General features: G+C 37.6%; 2 non-coding genes across 2 annotated transcripts; both read left to right on the top strand.

Moving 5' to 3' along the window:
* The first annotated feature begins 1,777 nt into the window (after positions 1–1,777).
* On the top strand, positions 1,778–1,850 carry TRNAV-CAC (transfer RNA valine (anticodon CAC)). The gene has a single exon. It is a non-coding gene; the product is annotated as a tRNA-Val (tRNA).
* Positions 1,851–2,053: 203 nt separating this feature from the next.
* Positions 2,054–2,126, top strand: TRNAV-CAC (transfer RNA valine (anticodon CAC)). The gene has a single exon. It is a non-coding gene; the product is annotated as a tRNA-Val (tRNA).
* Positions 2,127–20,943: the final 18,817 nt, after the last annotated feature.

The following is a 20,943-nucleotide window of genomic DNA, read 5'->3' as shown; positions in this document are numbered from 1 at the left end:
CCTTTTTTATGTCTTTTAATGATCATTTATATTACTTTAAATGTAAGATAGGAAACATTTGACGCTGTACGCCATGTGATGTCTTATCTTAATTTGTTAGTTTTACCTCAAAGTGATCCATGTTCTTAAACAAAAAATTGTTTTTTCGGTTAAATTCACTTTAGCTAAGTTTAAATTAACGTAACATCGGGGTTCATTATAGTTAATTTAGCTGTCAAATTGAGTTTCAATAAATAATTCACCCTAATTGCAATGCATAGTGGAGTTTTGGATTCGGACCTTGCCGAACATTCACTATTTTACCCCAAACTTTCGAATTTCGCTCTTCTTCAAAGGCTCGAATAATATTTTGCCGAAAAATGCCCAATTATCACTATTTTACCACAAACCTTTAAATTTCACTAATATTAGTGTATTTTAACTATTTTTTAGATTAATTTAAACGTAAAATAGTAAAAATGAGGTTGGACGATACAAATCGTGCATTTTTAATATACACTTATTACTTTAATTAAAAGTTATCGATGATCTTATACCCAAAGCTATTGGTTTTGTGTTAACTTCACGTTAAGTTGAATTTAACGTTATATCTTGGTTCAGTAGAGATAATTTAGTTCAAAAAATGAGTTTATATAAATAATTCATTTTAATTACAATGTTTAGTGGAGTTTTTATCCTCGCCAAACATTCACTATTTTAGTTTAACCGAAAACTTTTGAATTTCGCGCCTATTATTAATGTATTTTATAAATATAATAAATTAACTTAAGTGTGAAATAGGAAAAAATGGAACTTGAAAAAACGGGTCGTTTAGTTTTAATCTTAATTAAGTAGTTCAATTAAAAGTTATTGGAATTTTTATTCAAAAAATATATATTTTTGGTCTAATTTCACGTTAATTATACTTAAGTAACTTGAAATTAATGTTTGATTGTGGTTTGACAATGTTATTTTAGCTTATAAAATTAGTTTCAATAAATAATTTAGCTTCTTTGCTATGTTTAGTGGAGATTTGATACTTGTCGAACATTCACTAGTTTACCCCAAACTTTTGTACGCCTATTTATGTATTTTAAAGATAATATAAATTAACTAGTGTGAAATAGGAATCTTAACTGAGTTAATGGAATTTTTGATTTAGTATATAAAACGAGTTTAAGTTAATAATTTTCTTTAATTTCAATGTTTAGTGGAGTTTATTTTTGAATAATATTTACTGTTTTACAATAAATGCTACAATTTCACGCCCTGGTATTACAAAAATAGTTAACAAGGATTTATACTGGTACAAGGTGAAGACCGTGAAGTCTGAGCGCGAACTGAAGACTTGAAGAGAGATTATTTGGCATGCTGGTTTTCGAGATATATTTCTACAGGCCGTAGTGGGGCCATCTGTTATTGAATATGTGATAGGAAGGCGCGAAACTTAAATGTTAGTCCTGTGTTATTCTACAGGGCCGGTAGGCCCTTGTAGATATGACTTGATACCGTTTTGTAACGTTAAAGTAATATTCACCCGCTTTTGCTAATTTCCTATGGAGATTAACATGGGTTTTTCGTGATTTTTCCCCACCGATAACTTAAAAACTACAGCGAAGATACTTTTCGGAATTATCTTAAATTAACAATTAAGTATTCAGTGTGTGCTATCGGCCAGCTTGATCAAAACAATTAAGTCTAAGTATGTTAATTTTACTTAATTACAGAAGTACGGCTTTGACCATCGTGATTGGACATAATAATTAGCTAGATCTCTTGGAAAACTCAGTGTTTCTACGTGTCTGTAGTGTGGTGGTTATCACGTCCGCTTCACACGCGGAAGGTCCCCGGTTCGAGCCCTGGTAGATACATGTATTGACCATCGTGATTGGACATAATAATTAACTAGATCTCTTGGAAAACTCAGTGTTACTACGTATCTGTAGTGTGGTGGTTATCACGTCCACTTCACACGCGGAAGGTCCCAGGTTCAAGCCCTGGTAGTTACATGTATTGACCATCGGGATTGGACATAATAATTAACTAGATCTCTTGGAAAACTCAGTGTTACTACGTATCTGTAGTGTGGTGGTCATCACGTCCGCTTCACACGCGGAAGGTCCCAGGTTCAAGCCCTGGTAGATACATGTATTGACCATCGGGATTGGACATAAGAATTAGCTAGATCTCTTGGAAAACTCAGTGCTACCACGCATCTATGGTGTAGTGGTTATCACGCCCGCTTCACACGGGGGATGTCCCACGTTCGAGCCCAGGAAGATACATGTTTTAACCATCGTGATTGGGCATAATAATTAGCTAGATCTCTTAGACTTACCACGTTACTGTGGTGTAGTGGTTATAATAAATATTTAACAATTATTTCACTTCACTTGGTTTAATAATGTGACATAGGTAGCTTACTTTTTCCCTATTTTTAAAACCATTAAACTAAGTAATATTAGAAGTTCAACAGACTGTCTAAAAAAGATGTTAAAAGCCACTGTAAATGGTGCTTAAATGCCTAATATTTCCTTAATACTTGCGAATAATCTTAGTAAATGGCGTGAATTGATCATAGAAATGGGGTTAAAGTACACCCTAAATGATGTCTTTTTTGGCACTGGAAAAAACAGCATATATGGTGTTTGAATGCACCATTATATTTTAGAGTGCAAATGTATGTCGGTAAAGCAAACATAATTATTCAAAATTTAATTACATTAAGACTGAAGTGACAGATATTATATAAAAACGTCTTGGTTTGGACCAAGGCCGAAAAAACAAACGATATGTGTGAGGTTTATCAATTGACTGAAGTTCAGATATTGAAATTTTTTTCTAGTTATTTTTATCCACTCAATCCTTAATCAATATTTAATCAACTCATTTTACTGTTAATCGATCTAATCCCTCTAAATTAATTGAAAGAATTACATATCTACGCTTTTTCAAGAACAATTACATTTTCCGAAAACATTTTATCATGAATTTAATTATTTTGAAGGGATTTCGTGTCGATACTCACTAACTTGCGATCACCTTGACCGACATAGTTTTAATTGTCGCTGGCTTGAAAAATTTTCAAGTTTGCACCAAAAGAAGTTTATATCTGTTTTAAGTTGTTGATAAGACTGTCGTTTACAGTGAATGTCGTCTACTTAAGACAAAGCAACAAAGTTCATCCTGTGTGGTAAAGGGTAAAGATCACATAAACAGAAATACTTCTCAGTACTTGTTATATACATTTCCCGCGGAAATAATATGGTTAAACACATCATTCATTACTAGTTATGCCAAGAAGGTCACATTTAACTCCGACAACCCCCCCCCCTTCCTCTATTTTCCCAATATATGGCATTTTATAATCACCAGTGGTTTCAGTGTATGGATCATCTGAGCCGTCGCAACACACTCAGCCAATATTACCATAGACTGAGTTATGACCAAGAAATTCTTAAGTACGGAAATGGAAGTTCCAGTGCAACTTTACCATCATAGAGGCGACAATAGAAATATAGCATTTCGATATACGAAATTAAATCTATAAATTCGCATAACACCCTTGTTTGGAATCCACGATTAAATATTTACATTTTCCATTCGAGTTATGCCAAAGTTCGCTTGCTCTTTTTAGACATCCAGTAGAACATTTCAAATATTCAATACTGTGCTCTCAACACGTACTCCACTCAAAATAATTATTTTCATGATAAAATGTTTTCGGAAAATGTAATTGTTCTTGAAAAAGCGTAGATATGTAATTTTTTAAATTAATTTAGAAGGACTAGATCGATTAACAGTAAAATCAGTTGATTGAATTAAATATTGATTAAGGATTGAGTGGATAAAAAGAACTAGAAAAAAATTTCAATATCTGAACTTCAGTCAATTGATAAACCTCACACATATCGTTTGTTTTTTCGGCCTTGGTCCAAACCAAGACGTTTTTATATAATTTATGATATGGCCCTAACATCACTATGATGTGGCCCTAACATCTCGTTTCACCTCAACGATATTCTTAGTTTGCCAACATGAGTGTTAACGTTAAATATCACCAAAGCTGACTTGTGGTTAGACGCAATGAAAGTCAATGCGCACCATAACAAGAATGAAAACTCCGAAGCTACAACCCGATTACGATTAGCCCTTTCAGTGATCTAATTGCCACCATGATGCTATCTTCTTTTATAAAATCTGTGTTATAATTTGTACTGTAGCTAAATAAGAACTACTCAAGCATAACGAAAGACGATTTATTAACAAGAGAAATGACAAAATATGCTACGAAAGACTGAAAAGATAATTGGACGTCGGTTTCTTAACCTAGCTGACTCATACATGATTAAAAATGCTAGCTTGCTTTTGTAGATGTCGCTAGTGTTCATATAATCAATAACCGCGCCAGATTTAAAACGGTTTTAAGCGTCAACTCCTAACAATCTAAACCTTATTGTTTAAACGTGTATTTAACTTTCAGCTCACTCTGAACCGATGATGTCTCTTCATTTCAGACACGCAAATCAAAACCCATAGTTTACTTCACCTCAGGTCTCAATTATTTACTCAATTATTTATTACTGGTGTCCATGTGGGATGGACAAGGACCAGAAGATGGTGGTGTGTGGAAGCCAGTGTGTACAGACTGGTGTCCATGTGGGATGAACAAAGAGCAGTTGATGATTATAAGCCAGTGTGTACTGACTGGTGTACATATGGGATGGACAAAGTGCAGAAAATAGTGGTGATTAGAAACCAGTAAGTACAGACTGGTGTCCAAGTGGGAGGGACAAGAGACCAGATGATGGGGGTGTTTAAAAGCCAGTAAGTGCCTACTGGTGTCCATGTGGGATGGAAAAAGTCCAGGTGATGGTAATGTATAGAAGCTAATAACTATAGAGTGGTGTCCATGTGGGATGGACAAATGACTAGAAGATGGTGGTGGCAATGGTGTAATAGACAGTGTAAGTGGAATACAATTTTCCATAATTCCTGTCCGTAAATTGAGAACACATTTGCCCCGATTTGCCAACTGCGAACACGGTCCCCTGGGGTGCAACAACAGACAGACAGACCCGTTGAAATTAGAACCTCTCCGTGACATACGTCACACGAGGAGGTAAAAATTTGGTTAAAAGAGCAATTATTATAAATTTGTTACACTGTTCTTCCATAGATGGCACATGGGCATGGTGACAAATTTATATAATATCAAGGTATTCAACTCCAAAGTTAAATATCTTCAATTTGACAGTGTATATGTTTATTAACCGCATTGAACTAAAATAAAAACTATCACTATAATATGAGGAACCGCGTAGAACTCGATTACAAACTAGGAAAACTGATAGCAAATAGGTGAAAATTGTTGCACTCTACCTTTAAATGTTGAATATCTTAAAACTGACACGCACAATCTTAATTAAATTTAAGTATGTTGTTAAGCGTATAAAACTTTACCAGAACGGTTTAGTTTATACCAGTTAGTCAATCTAGACAAAAAAAGCATTTGATTGTTTCCTAACATTCACTATCAATTTAAAGGTTGAATATCTTAAATGTGGATATAATATAAATACGTTGTTAAGCGTATAAAAATGTACCAGAATGTTCTTTTAAAATATTCAATTATCGTTGTCCGTAAATTAGGTTATACCAGAAGGGGATAATAGAAGAAGGATGACGCTCTGTATCCTCTTAATGCTGTAGTTATGTAACGTCATTCTTCCCAGGCTCCCCCTTTTAGTTTGCGTTCCCGCTCATCAAACTACAAATGGGCATCGCACCGTAAGGTGAATTCAATAGTTGTTTGGCACTAAATCCCCAGCAATCATCCCACAAACCTCGTCTTGACGTGGGACAAAATGCGCAAGCGCGTCTTGCCAAATATTTAAACGCATAGAGTAATGATGAGGGAACTATTTATCGTGTATGTGATTCGGTTTAGTAACCTTGCTCTAAGTGTTCCGATGTTGGGAAGAATGACGTTACACTCACCCAGCTTTGTGGTACACTTCTCTCGAAGAGAAGTATTATATACTTCTGGTTATACCTATTTTCTCCGTCACAAGTTCTCGAATTTTGAATCCCCCCTCGGGCCCTCACATTCTGCTAAATCGACGGCGCTGGTGCCTCAACGGGGATGGCGGACCAAACAGAAGGTGCCGTTAATTTTGAATCAGAAACCACTTCCAAACAAAAAATACAAACATCAAGACTATGTGAAGACGTGGGTAATGATAGCATTAATCCTCCTGGAGATAATGTACCAAAAGTGTCATCTCAGTTATTTGAACAATGTAGAAGTAAAACTTCTGAAGCAGAACAGCGTATGAAAACTAGGCAGAGAATGGCGCTAAAAAGAGCAGATCCCGAATATGCCTCGAGGGAACGAGAAAAATCTCGTCAAGCCAAAGCTAGAAAACGAAAAGTATCTTTCATTTGAACGCTCGCTAATTGGATGTACGCCACCAACACCGGCGAGACCGACGAAAAAAGTTCAGCTTGGCGAACATTTTTTCTCTCTACGCCTCCTTCGCCCAGCGCGGTTGGCGCGAAAATTTGCCAAGTGCGGACAGTGGTTTTTCTCGGCGTGCGCGGCGAGCGTAGCGTACGTAGCGTGGCGAGCGAAAATTTATGCCTAGTGCGGACATACCTTAACGGTTCAGAATGATCCGAAAGTGAAATACACCTTTATGTAATCAGGCCTTGATTTTATAATTGAATAAAGCATCATGGTGGAAATCTGGGTCGCGTTCAGCAGAGCTCAGCGCTGTAAGCAGTGTCCTACAGAATGGGATTTGGTTTATGAATTTTGACGTCACGCTGCTCAGCGCTGAGCCAGCGCAGTCACCAAAGAAAATAGTCGGGTTTTTGGATAACGTTACGTAAAACGCGTAGTTCTCAGCTTGGCGAAAAGAACCTGGAGGAATTATTACAAATAGCTCTTGCTGATTCTGATGGGACTACACCTTTTCAATTGCCGTGAAACCAGTTGATCACGCGAGAATTTTAAGAGACGTGTTAAGCTTGAAAGTGAGTTCATTTACCATTGCTCACGTAGCTGTCGACAGCTTGAATTAAAATAATTATGAAAGAAAGGAGACCATAATCTGATTTGAAATCTTCGAATTTAAAGGGTTCTCCGGTTTGGGTTAGTACAGATGAAGGGAAATTGAACATCTTGCGGAGTTCCTCGAGTTGTTCGGCAGTAATAATAATCTAAGCTTTGTATACGAAGGGTCTTCCAAACTAAGCCTGTGGCTTATTTACAGGTGGGTCCCTTTACAATGCATAGAGGGGTGGTGGCTAGCCCCTATGCCACAGCTAACCTACAAAGCCCTATACTAACTATTACCGTTAACCTCTGCAATTTTTGATGGAAAGGAGAAACCGGGTTAGACCGCGGAGGAAAACTCCTTTAACAAGCGGGGTGAGAACTTGCAATAGGATACTTTGCATTGCTTTGATCTTGTGCAATCACTAAGAAAATAAATTATTGGTGTTTGTCTCTCTTCTCGCAACAAGCCCTGACGACTCGAAACCAGAAACACATGATTGTTACTGCTTACTCTAAATTTTGATCACTTACCATAAAAATTAAAAGAAAGAGCAATGCCCATTGTGAAAAATAGTCTTAAGGGTCCCATCTCGAATCAGTTTAAGTACCGATTGCAACCAAAGGAGGACATAATTTCAACTGATTATGTGAGCGCTGTATGTTTGTGTGTTTTTATTTGATTTCATTAACTCATAATAATGTTTATTTAGCGGGGGAAACCGAAGGCAACCACAGAGGCAAAGCCTATTCATGGTGATTACCGGGACAATACAAAAACACTTAATGCACAGATATAAATATACTAAAAATAAAATGAATGAAAGTTAAATAATTTGAAGGAAAATCAAAGACCCAGGCATCTAGCAAAAATTTCGAAATTAAAGACCGAAACTGTAAAATCGATGAATCAGTAGCGTCTGATGTGAGGTTTTCAGGTAACGCGTTCCAAGCACTAGCGCTTCTGTAGAAGAATGAGTTCTTAAAGGCAAGCCATCGCGCATATTTTATTGAGAACGTCGAAACGGCATGTCTCTGATTCAAGGTCATAAATTCGTGTAGGCGGAAGGTAGGTGAAGTGGCCAGGCGGACAAGTGTAACCATATCGCAAACATCACGACTAACGGACAGTGGCAAAAGATGTAAGGTTCACAGCCTGTCTATATATGGTATATGATTGATTTTATGCGGTTTGAGAGACTTCAGAATGAAGCATGTGAAACGCCGTTGAACACCTTCTAAGGTAGAAATATCTTTCTTCAGGTAAGGATTCCAAACCGGGGATGCAAACTCCAAAACAGGTAGAGAGCCAGTCGTTCTACGATTCAATCCACACAAACGTTTGGCACGGTTAGCAGAAAAGGCGACATGAGAAGCCCAGCATAGGTCGCAGCTGACCCTGACTCCTAGTAGCCGCATGAAGACAACACGTGTCATTGGAGTGTCGTCGATCTAGATATTTTCTTCTTGTCAGAACCATGAAATTACATTTCCGGATATTAAGCGAAATGTTGTTGGCAACACCCCATTGATAAACTCGATCGATATTTTCCTGCAAATCAGACCGGTCGGATGCCTCGCGTATGTCCTGAGAAATGTAACTGTCATCCGCATATTGATAGATGGAACATCGTTAGATAAAACGGATGGTAGGTCGGCCACAAACAGGTTGAAAAGCAATGGCGCGAGAACCGAGCCCTGTGGAACTCCAAATAGAACATGGCATGTATGTCACCTAACCTCTATATAATAAAATCTATGTCAGTGTTTTGATGTAAACAGCGTCAGACAGATGTATATACGTTTGACCGTTGGGTAGAAAAGATGTAGACCTATTTCTTTTAGACCCATAACCAGGGGCGTCGGAACATTTTTGAACCTGGGGGGGGGGGGCTGAGAATTTTAGCTGGCTTATGTGTGGTTGAGAAAAATCCTTGAAGAATGGGAAAGTTTGAAACAAAGGTGGACATGAAATCAGAGTTACACAATCAAACAAAATGCAATTATAAGTTTTGTCTTGATGTAAGCTTAGTAAATACTACTGGTTTTAACTTCCCCTTAAGGCTCGTTTACATGTGCGCGAGAAATGGAAAAAGTCGAAGCGTAAAGCTGAGAGATGAGGCGTATTGGAGTTTGAGTTCCCTAGGCGTACCGTTTACAAACAAGCGAGAACTTTTCAAGTCGCGCTTGTTGCTCATAGATGAAGCGGGTGTTCCGAATAAGCTCCGATCAGCCGTGGTAGATTTTTCAGCTCATGTTTACTAGTCGCAAAGAGTCACGTGATTTTCCAAGCCAATAATATCCAAGGACCGAATATCGTTTGATATTTTTGCGTTTGTTTTACTCGCGAAATGGGCCTAGGCACCACCATTGAGAATGTCTTTAAAAGAACAAGATAAAATTTTTGAAATACGTGTAATCACATTGCCTCATCCTTTCAAGCTCGACAATTAAATCAAAATTATTCTCAAGCACAAGTAGAGAAAATATACGCACCTTGACAAATTATATCTAGTAACGTTCCCAAGGCGAAAATAGCCTTCTTTGATTCTATTTTTCCATATAGGATGCACCCACCAACGACGTTCCGTTCTAATTTTCTCTTGTTTTTATGTTATAAATGTCGAATGTTTTTCAAAAGCAATAGTTTCTTTTTAAGCAGAAGTAAACTAACGACAGTCGACGCCATTTTATTTGTTTACTTCCGACTGAAAGAGAACTCTGCAATCTAGGCTCATGCTACCGCCCAGCTCGTATGTAAACGAAGGAGCGGGTGGAGCAGCGGGAACAAACGCTTTTGGCAGACGCGATTTTTTTAGGCGCGAGAAAAAGATTCGACTTTCAACTTCTACTCTCCGCTTTAAGCTTAATTCTCGCTCACATGTAAACGAGCCTTTAGTCATTTTAAACAAGTTGGGAAACCAAAATAAACCTCTCCGAGCCGAGACGAATTTACTTTCTAAACACAGGTCCACCAGCCAATGAGAAAAACCGGAAATACATCATTCAAATTGGCGAAATATTGCCAAGGTCTTTAGCAAAGGCTTAAGCGTTTAATAATTTCCTTTGTATCCTCAATAATTCTAATGAGGACCTAAATGTATCACTGAAGGTTGTATTTAACTTTCGGCTCACTCTGAACCGTTAACACCTCCTATAAGAGGAGGCGAAACAAGGTCATTTCTAGTTTAAATCTAGGGTATCTCATTTCACAGACCCAATAGTTTCAACACTTGTGGATAGATGAAGAATTAAGACCCATATTATATAATGGGTATAAAAAATGCGATTACACTATATATAAATGTAGTAAAGCTGAATTATAAAGTAAACACCAAATTTGAAATGTTAATATCAAAAGATGTTCTTGGAATATTAAGATGAAACAGAGCTTTATAGCTACAGAAGTACTTAAAGAATCGTAATGCCGAAAAATATTTAAAATATTTACATTTAATATTCTGCAAAAAGGAAATGTTATCGTTTTGTAAGAGATCTTGTCATCCTACTCGCTTTATATTAACTTTGATGTGCGAGTAGTGTTTGGATTCGGATGCAATCTTCGTTACTCGTTCTATATAAACTCTAACTTGTGTCATTACATAGAAATAAGTTTATCTTAAATAATTAATTAAATATAAATGATATTAATTATTTTAATCGCCAGTAAATAACTTTAAAAATAGTTAAATCGTTTAAAATAAAGTTGTTCCTATTATCTTTCGAAACTTTGCTAATATTGACGTTTAAAGTGAAGGGTACCCCTCTTGCCCGCTTTTTTAAAATTTTGGGATATATATACAATTCGTTTCCATTATAATAATAGATAAAAGCGCATTTGCGTGAACCGATGGTGGAAGCCCTGCCATTGGGAGGCTAGACGTTTCTCGTAACCCTAGCCGAGCGCCGCGTATATCTTGAAACCAATAATAGATAAAAACGCATTCGCGTGAACCGATGGTGGAAGCCCTGCCATTGGGAGGCTAGACGTTTCTCGTAACCCTAGCCGATCGCCACGTATATCTTGAAACCAAACGGTGACGAAGGAAAAGAAGCCGGAATGGACTGACTGGCGTCCATGTGGAATGGACAAAGACCCTTAAGATGGTGGTGCATAGAAGCTGGTGTCAATGTGGAATTGACGAAGAACAGAAGATGGTGGTTCATAGAAGCTGGTGCAAGGTGAAATTGACGAAAATCAGAAGATGTTTGTGCTAGGAAGCTAGCAAGTACAGACTAGTGTCCATGTGCAGTTGACGAAAACCAAAGCTGGTGGTGTTGGAACTCAAGTAGAATAGCCAGAGGAGACAAACCCAAATTTCCGTGAACTGTCTATGCAGTCCGGAAATTGGCAACACGTTTACTCTGATACGCAAACTGCGAACGCGGTCACGTGGGGTCTGACAGACAGACACGGCCGGTGTAATACCTCTCCGTGACATACGTCACTCGGAGAGGTAAAAAGAGAAACTTATAGGCATAGTAAAGAATTACGCATAATAATTATAATCTGTTTCAACGTAAAAATGTATTTGCAATTAATATGGAATAAATGATAATTCACTTTGAGCAAGCACCGAATACAGCCTTTCTTTCGGGGGTTTTATTTACAAATTCCGATGCAATGTTTTCTACATCTAGTTCCGCTGATTTGTCACGATGTATATGTAGTAGAATAAGGTGTGTTAAGTGCTTCTGTGTCATTATTGATCGAAGAAGCGTCTTAAGTCGACGAAGAGACCTAAATATTCTTTCGCCTAAGTGACGCACTAGATCCAAGTATAGTTTATACTGGTTCAGTCGCAGGCTGGTTACTTTCAATACTTTAATGTTCCTTATTACTTGAAATATTTGTTGAATCAGTTCGTTTCGTTAACCGCTCAAGACAGATTTGTTCTTTGACTTTTTGGACATTGTGAAGTTCCAATAATGATTTCGCAAAGAATTAAGGTCCATCCACACTACTGACATTTCGCACGCCTCGCACGCGTTGCCCGATCGCTAGCTTGGCGCGCTTCACTCGCATCTCGTCCACACACACGAAGTTTATTTTCCATTGTAAGGAGCGCAAGCGCCACGCCTGTTTGTATCAACCAATAGGAAATGCCGCAACTTCGCAGTCTAGTTTGCTCCTTTGCCTTTCTCAGCTTGATGTATTTTGTTGTGTACAGACTGTTAAAAAAGTCTTTGCGCGTTGCGTTTTTCGCAACTACCTAAATTAAGCCTTGGCTAGGTATCAGCGGTATCCCGATTTCCGAGCCGCCGGCGGCTGAGCTCGCCGTAGCCGCGGGAATAGAAAACATTCCTCGTAAAAAACAGATACACGGCGTCTTAAAAGTCCAAGAAAAAGCTACCCAGATTGATAAGATCTTCGTGCCTTACTCCCAAATAATCTTTCGTATTGTGAATAGTTTTAACTAAAGAATATTTCAGACACTCTACTCAATATTTATAGTAGTACCCTAATTTCAACAGAAAAATAGCTCTGCGAATTATAGTAGACTCGACGAAAACTTCACTAAGCCTTGGCAAGGTAACAGCGCTATCCCGATTCCCGAGCCGCCGGCGGCTGAGCTCGCCGTAACCGCGAGAACAGAGAAAATTCCCCGTTAAAAACAGATACACGGCGTCTTAAATAGTCCAAGCAAAAGCTACCCAGACTGATAAGATCTTTGTTCCTTACATGCAAATAATCTTTGGTATTGTGAATAGTTTTATCTAAAGAATATTTTAGACACCCTATTCAGTCTTTATAGTAGTTCCCTAATTCACGTACCAGGTAAATTGGTTCTTAAGGCGGAAGGATCGAAGGATCCGAAAGAGCCGCGTTACCGAATTTTGTTCCTCCGCGTAAGGGGAGGTTCTTTCCTAGGAGCTTAGAGAATATCGTGTAGCTCTCCCAGGCACCTGTTACGTACTTCATGTGTAAAGCCTAATCGGCTTCTGGTTTTATTAAGGTCCGTCCACAATAGAGGTATTTTTTAGTTTCGCTCGTGCGCGCTTCGCACGCCAGTTACGCGCCTCGTACACACACAAAATATTTACTTCGCACGCGAGATTGGTCAGTACGCAGCACCAAGAAAATTTGTTTGAAATTTCAAACATTTTCGCGTCGCACGCTCCTACGCAGCCAATCAGGAGAAGCAATGAATCACGTGATCTTTTTAAGATGGCGTCAATCGGTGAAACACACCGCAAGCAGTTTTTAGAAATGAATTATCTCATGAGATTTTCTCAATAAATCGTAGAAATAAAATGAAAAATAAAAGAATATGGGTTTTGGGAAGTATAAGCTGACCGTGAGAAAGACGGAGATTTCCCTAATTTAGTCCCGAAATTAAGGCTGTACAGACTGTTAAAAAAGTCTTTGCGCGTTGCGTTTTTCGCACATATTTTACTATATTTCAAAAACTATTCAAGCTAGCGCTCTGGAATAAAGTGCGTTATAAAAGTTTTGCATTCCTCTTTCATATTTTACCCGTTCCAAAGTTGTCCTTTGCATACTTATACCGGAAACCGGAAATGTCAAAATTATCAACTTTGAAAATATTGGATTCTCGAGGATATAAATGCGATTTTCGGATTCCTTGGGGTCGATTCATATTTGAAAAGTGTTCACCAAATTCAATTCGGATGAATAGGTCACGAGTAATCAGCCTTTATTCAAAATCTGGCAAACTTGGTTAGAGTGACGATAATTCATAATCGAGTATCGAATCTTTGTCGTAATAATGCTTGTTAGATGTTATGACACTTTATGCATATATATATGATTGGTCTTGTGGCGCAATACTTTGAAACAAATCAGACGTTCATTAAAGGGATGGTGAAGTGGAAAATAAAGTAATTTTTTTATTGATTCTTCTATAAGACCAATCTGCATCGTGAAACATCCAGGAAATAACACCGAACGATTTTTAAACGACAATTAGTTTGAAATTTCATGGATAATTTTAAATAGGGATCTCCGACCAATCGCGTAGCGCCCCGCCTTTTTATCAACAATTTTCTCTTGGCACGCTCCGTGTTGAATCAATTTATCGCGAGATTTGAAAAAATTTGCACGATGTGACAATTGTGGCGCGAGACATGGAGTGTGCCACGAGAATTTTGTTAACACAAAGGCACGGCGTTACGGGATTGGTCGGAGTTCCTTATTTAAAACTATTCTTAAAATCATAGCCTAATTTGAATATTAAAATCAATGGGAGGTATTTCCTAAATTTTTCATTGTGCAGACTGGTCTTATAATTAGTAGAAGAATCGATATTTTCCACTTCCCACTCCCTTTAAGAGAAAACTCGCGTCTTTTGAAGAGGAGAAGCGGTTTGAAAATATTGTTATTTGGGCCATGAGCCCGTGATATCATAATATTTAGAACTCATATTAATTACGTCTAGGTCTTCAGCCCGGTTCATTGCAGCCTAGAGAAAATCTCATTCATGATGGCGTATGCGCTTCACGAGATCCCTTCAAATTAACATAATCGACTATTCCATATAAGAAACAACTTCAGAGGAGATTGCTTCTATGCTAGGAACGTTCGCTAAGCGATTGAGCTTCGCTAAACGGAGCCTGGGGTTGCCCATAGCCTTCCGCGTTTAGCGCAAATGTGAGGCCATTGAAAGATTTTTTTATTTTAGAAGCAGAAATAGGGAACAGAGTAATCTGGGCGCGCGTAAAAGTCCCGGACCCCCTTCCTCGGGACGGTAGGATATGAAAGAAGAGGCAGGTCATAGCGTCAAAGGTAAAAGGGAATTACGTATTTTTTGCCGTCCCAGTAAGCAACGTCATAAAAACCTAGTTTAAGTGAGCCAGTCTGAAATTTTAAACTTTTTATTACGTGTTATTTTATTACGTATACTGGGCTATGAGTCGGACTGAATTAAACGCTAACCGTTCTCTATTCCTACCTCTAAAATTGAATCTATCTCTGTTGAGGCCTAATAATAAAGCCGACCGCAACCAAAGCATGGGCAAAGGCGTATTTCACAACTGACGTTCAAATGGAAAAGCCTAAAAATTAAATGAAAAAAAATGAATGCCGGTAACAATGATCACTAGTGAAAATAACAGCTAACAGCTAAAACGAACCCGAACGGTAAACACTTGAAGTTGGTGTCTCTGCGCTGCTGGTCTGTTACTCCTTTCGTTTATTTTCTATGGCTTGTAACAGTATTTTATAGACTCTCCTTTTAAAACCAGCCAGGTTAGGAAAATAAAGGGGGAGTGCTATTTTAAAGGGGGAGTGCTATTTTAAAGGGAGAGTAAACAACTAACTTTGGGAGGTATTGGGATATTAGGCCATTTGTGTTTTAACTTTTTAAGACTTTTATTGTGTAGGAAAGAAAAACGACCCTGTTTAAAGAAACTATGGATAAATTTTAATATTTAGTTAAAAGTTCAAATTTATTTATAAAATTTGGACGAAAATTTTTAAATAACAAGACTTCCTTTGAGTTTCAAATTGAAGAATGTTCGTGTGCTTTATTAAACTATTTTTTACAAAAAAGACAGTCACTTTCAGTTTTAATTGTTGCTTTTATTGGACATCCCCTAGTCGTTAAAGGAAGGATGAAGAGGAGAAATAAAGTGATTTTTTGATCGATTTTTCTTATTATGAGACCATTATATGCACAGTGGCACAGTGAAACATTCAGGAAATACAGTCTCCGAATGATTTTAAAATTCAAATTAGGTTCAGATTTTAAAGATAATTTGAAATAAGCACCACTGACTAATAGCTTAACGCCCTGCCTTCCTGTTAACAAAATTTCCGTTGCACGCTCTATATCTCGCGCCACGATAGTCACATCGCAAGCAACTTTTATTAAATCTCGCGATAAATTTCATTCGGCATGGAGCGTGCCGCGAGAATTTTGTCAATAGGAAGGCAGGGCGTTACGCGATGGGTCGGAAGGTCATTATTTAAAATTTTCCGTAAAATCTGAACCTAATTGGAATTTCAAAACCATTCGGAGATATTTTCTGGATGTTTCACTATGCAGAATGGTCTTATAATTAGTAGAAGAATCGATAAAAAATTATTACATTTTTAATTTCACCATCCCATTAAACGGTGTCCCCCCATATCACCCAATCTCATTTGTCCCAATCAGAGGAATTTAACCCAAATCATATATTCCTGATTCACCCAAATGTATTTCTCCCAATTCCCGTTTGCCACAAAAGGCAATAACACAGGAATTTGGCACGAATAATATACCCGTTTTACTAATTCGTATTTTCCATTAAAAAAGCAATATTTTAAAATTATTATATAAGAGACTGTTGATCAGTGTAATTTATTAAATATGGAAGTCGAATGGCTGAAGACTTCGAAAGGAAAATATGCCCCGTAATTCTGAGTTAGGGTTAGATAGGTTAGGTTTGGTTAAGTTAGGTTAGTAATATTTTATAAATCATTTAACTATGGTACGCCTTTTCCAAAATATCGATGTTTAGGTTCATTGACTTCCCAAATAATATGCCTTTTCCAAAACATTACTGTTATGTTATGTTAGGTTAGTTTAGGTTAGGTTTGGTTTGGTTAGGTTAGGTTAGACTAGATTAGGTTAGGTTATATTAGGTTAGGTTAGTAATATTTTATAAATCATTTAACTATGGTACGCCTTTTCCAAAATATTGATGTTTAGCTTCATTTACTTCTCAAATAATATGCCTTTTCCAAAACATTACTGTTATATTAGGTTAGGTTAGGTTTGGTTTGGTTAGGAGGACGTCTCTTCCTCTTTGGAGCGGTTATACACTTCAAGTAAGTGTATCCCTTATGTTAAGAAAAAATAAATAAATAAAACCATCAAATTCTACTCTATTTGAGTCTTTTTGGGTATGCAATATTGGGTTAATTGGGATAGGCGAACTGGGAATTGGGTTGAATGGGAATTGGGTAAATGGGAATTGGGTGTTTTAAATTGGGTGAAATGGGGGGTAACCCATTAAACACATTCTTAATCGTATTCTAAAAGACAGACATAAACTCTAATGAAATTAGGAGGTAAAGCGTTGAAATATATTAAAAATAGAGATGCGCCCTGTTCGCTGGTATTTTTTTCTCCGTATGAGTAGCCAGCCCACGTCGTGCCCGGTATTAATATTAATAACCTGATAGTTATTCTTGACTAACTTAAAACATTGTTTTAGTGTATGGTTTCAGGCTCAACAGGACAATTGCCCAACCCATACGTCCCGACTCGTTGCAAGATTTCTGGAGAACGAAGGAATTAACGCTTTGGATTGGCCCGACTTGAACCCGATTTAGCGTTTATGTCTGTCATTTTATAAAAGATTAAAAATGTGTTTAAGGGCTGAGGGAGGTTAAGTCAAATATTAAGCTTAAATTGAAACTGAAAATAACAGTCTTGTTTGTAATAGATAGTTCAAGAACGCAGACGGTATTTCCTGGATGTTTCACTATGCAAAATGGTCTTATAAGTAGAAGAAGAATCGATAAAAAATCACTTTATTGTCCTCTTCATCCTCCCTTTAAGGGCTAGGGGATGTCCAATAAAATATCAAGCAACAATTCAAGCTGAAAGTGACTGTCTTGTTTGTATAAAATAGTTCAATAAACCACACGACCATTCTTCAATTTGAAACTCGAAGGAAGTCTTGTTATTTGAAAATTTTCCTCCAAATTTTATAATTATTTTTCAACTGTTAACTAGTTATCAATAATGATATTAATAGTTATCCAAAATTTCTTTTAAAAGGCTAGTTATCTTTCCTACACAATAAAAGTCTTAAAACACAAAATGGCCTAATATCCCAATACCTCCCAAAGTTAGTATTTTTGCCATAGAAAATAAACGAAAGGAGTAGCAGACCAGCAGCGCAGAGACCAACTTCAAGTGTTTACCGTTCGGGGTTCGTTTTAGCTGTTAGCTGTTATTTTCAGTTGTGATCATTGTCACCGGCATTCATTCATTTTTTTTTTTTCATTTAATTTTTAGGTTTTTCCATCGGTAGCTTTGAACGTCAGTTGTGAAATACGCCTTTGCCCATGCTTTGGTTGTGGTCGGCTTTATTATTAAGCCTCAATAGAGATAGATTAAATTTTAGAAGCAGGATTCGAGAACGGTTAGTGTTTAATTCAGTCCGACTCATTGCCCAGTATAGAGCCCTCCCTCTAACGCGTGATGAAAAGTTTAAATTTTCGTATTGCTCAATTAAACTACGTTTTGCTGACGTTACTGACGGGATCGGCAAAAAATACGTTATTCCTTTTTACCTTTGTCGCTTTGACACGCCTCTTCTTTCATTCCCCTCCTTTCCGTGGAAGGGGATCCGGGAATTTGACGCGCTCCTAGATTACTCTAATCTCTATTCCCACTTCTAAAATTAAATATATCCCTGGCCTCACATTTGCGCTAAACGCGGGAGGCTATAGTCAACCTCCTCTCCTCTGAAGTTGTTTCTTATATGGAATTGTCGAATATGTTAATTTGAAGGGATCTCGTGAAGCGCATATGCCATCATGAATGAGATTTTCTCTAGGCTGCAATGAATCGGGCTGAAGACCTAGACGTCATTAATATGAGTTCTAAATATTATGATATCACGGGCTCATGGCCCAAATAACAATATTTTCAAACCGCTTCTCCTCTTCAAAAGACGCGAGTTTTCTCTTAAAGGGAGTGGGAAGTGGAAAATATCGATTCTTCTACTAATTATAAGACCAGTCTGCACAATGAAAAATTTAGGAAATACCTCCCATTGATTTTAATATTCAAATTAGGCTATGATTTTAAGAATAGTTTTAAATAAGGAACTCCGACCAATCCCGTAACGCCGTGCCTTTGTGTTAACAAAATTCTCGTGGCACACTCCATGTCTCGCGCCACAATTGTCACATCGTGCAAATTTTTTCAAATCTCGCGATAAATTGATTCAACACGGAGCGTGCCAAGAGAAAATTGTTGATAAAAAGGCGGGGCGCTACGCGATTGGTCGGAGATCCCTATTTAAAATTATCCATGAAATTTCAAACTAATTGTCGTTTAAAAATCGTTCGGTGTTATTTCCTGGATGTTTCACGATGCAGATTGGTCTTATAGAAGAATCAATAAAAAAATTACTTTATTTTCCACTTCACCATCCCTTTAATGAACGTCTGATTTGTTTCAAAGTATTGCGCCACAAGACCAATCATATATATATGCATAAAGTGTCATAACATCTAACAAGCATTATTACGACAAAGATTCGATACTCGATTATGAATTATCGTCACTCTAACCAAGTTTGCCAGATTTTGAATAAAGGCTGATTACTCGTGACCTATTCATCCGAATTGAATTTGGTGAACACTTTTCAAATATGAATCGACCCCAAGGAATCCGAAAATCGCATTTATATCCTCGAGAATCCAATATTTTCAAAGTTGATAATTTTGACATTTCCGGTTTCCGGTATAAGTATGCAAAGGACAACTTTGGAACGGGTAAAATATGAAAGAGGAATGCAAAACTTTTATAACGCACTTTATTCCAGAGCGCTAGCTTGAATAGTTTTTGAAATATAGTAAAATATGTGCGAAAAACGCAACGCGCAAAGACTTTTTTAACAGTCTGTACAGCCTTAATTTCGGGACTAAATTAGGGAAATCTCCGTCTTTCTCACGGTCAGCTTATACTTCCCAAAACCCATATTCTTTTATTTTTCATTTTATTTCTACGATTTATTGAGAAAATCTCATGAGATAATTCATTTCTAAAAACTGCTTGCGGTGTGTTTCACCGATTGACGCCATCTTAAAAAGATCACGTGATTCATTGCTTCTCCTGATTGGCTGCGTAGGAGCGTGCGACGCGAAAATGTTTGAAATTTCAAACAAATTTTCTTGGTGCTGCGTACTGACCAATCTCGCGTGCGAAGTAAATATTTTGTGTGTGTACGAGGCGCGTAACTGGCGTGCGAAGCGCGCACGAGCGAAACTAAAAAATACCTCTATTGTGGACGGACCTTAATAAAACCAGAAGCCGATTAGGCTTTACACATGAAGTACGTAACAGGTGCCTGGGAGAGCTACACGATATTCTCTAAGCTCCTAGGAAAGAACCTCCCCTTACGCGGAGGAACAAAATTCGGTAACGCGGCTCTTTCGGATCCTTCGATCCTTCCGCCTTAAGAACCAATTTACCTGGTACGTGAATTAGGGAACTACTATAAAGACTGAATAGGGTGTCTAAAATATTCTTTAGATAAAACTATTCACAATACCAAAGATTATTTGCATGTAAGGAACAAAGATCTTATCAGTCTGGGTAGCTTTTGCTTGGACTATTTAAGACGCCGTGTATCTGTTTTTAACGGGGAATTTTCTCTGTTCTCGCGGTTACGGCGAGCTCAGCCGCCGGCGGCTCGGGAATCGGGATAGCGCTGTTACCTTGCCAAGGCTTAGTGAAGTTTTCGTCGAGTCTACTATAATTCGCAGAGCTATTTTTCTGTTGAAATTAGGGTACTACTATAAATATTGAGTAGAGTGTCTGAAATATTCTTTAGTTAAAACTATTCACAATACGAAAGATTATTTGGGAGTAAGGCACGAAGATCTTATCAATCTGGGTAGCTTTTTCTTGGACTTTTAAGACGCCGTGTATCTGTTTTTTACGAGGAATGTTTTCTATTCCCGCGGCTACGGCGAGCTCAGCCGCCGGCGGCTCGGAAATCGGGATACCGCTGATACCTAGCCAAGGCTTAATTTAGGGTAGTTTTCGAGTCTACTATTATTCGCAGAGCTATTTTTCTGTTGAAATTAAAAAAAATCTTATAATATTTAGTTGAAGACTTAATTAAATGACTCAAAATTTTCGAAACTTGAGCTTTAAAACGTTGAATATAATATAACGACTAACGAACGATTACGGTATTTTGCCTTCCGA

This window comes from Phalangium opilio, unplaced genomic scaffold (genome assembly GCF_054372755.1).
Source record: "Phalangium opilio isolate 3A_F unplaced genomic scaffold, DU_Popi_V2 ptg000352l_1, whole genome shotgun sequence".
NCBI classification, from domain to species: Eukaryota; Metazoa; Arthropoda; class Arachnida; order Opiliones; family Phalangiidae; genus Phalangium; species Phalangium opilio.
Note: the sequence above shows the minus strand (reverse complement) of the source record. Positions and strands in the feature narration are given on the sequence as shown.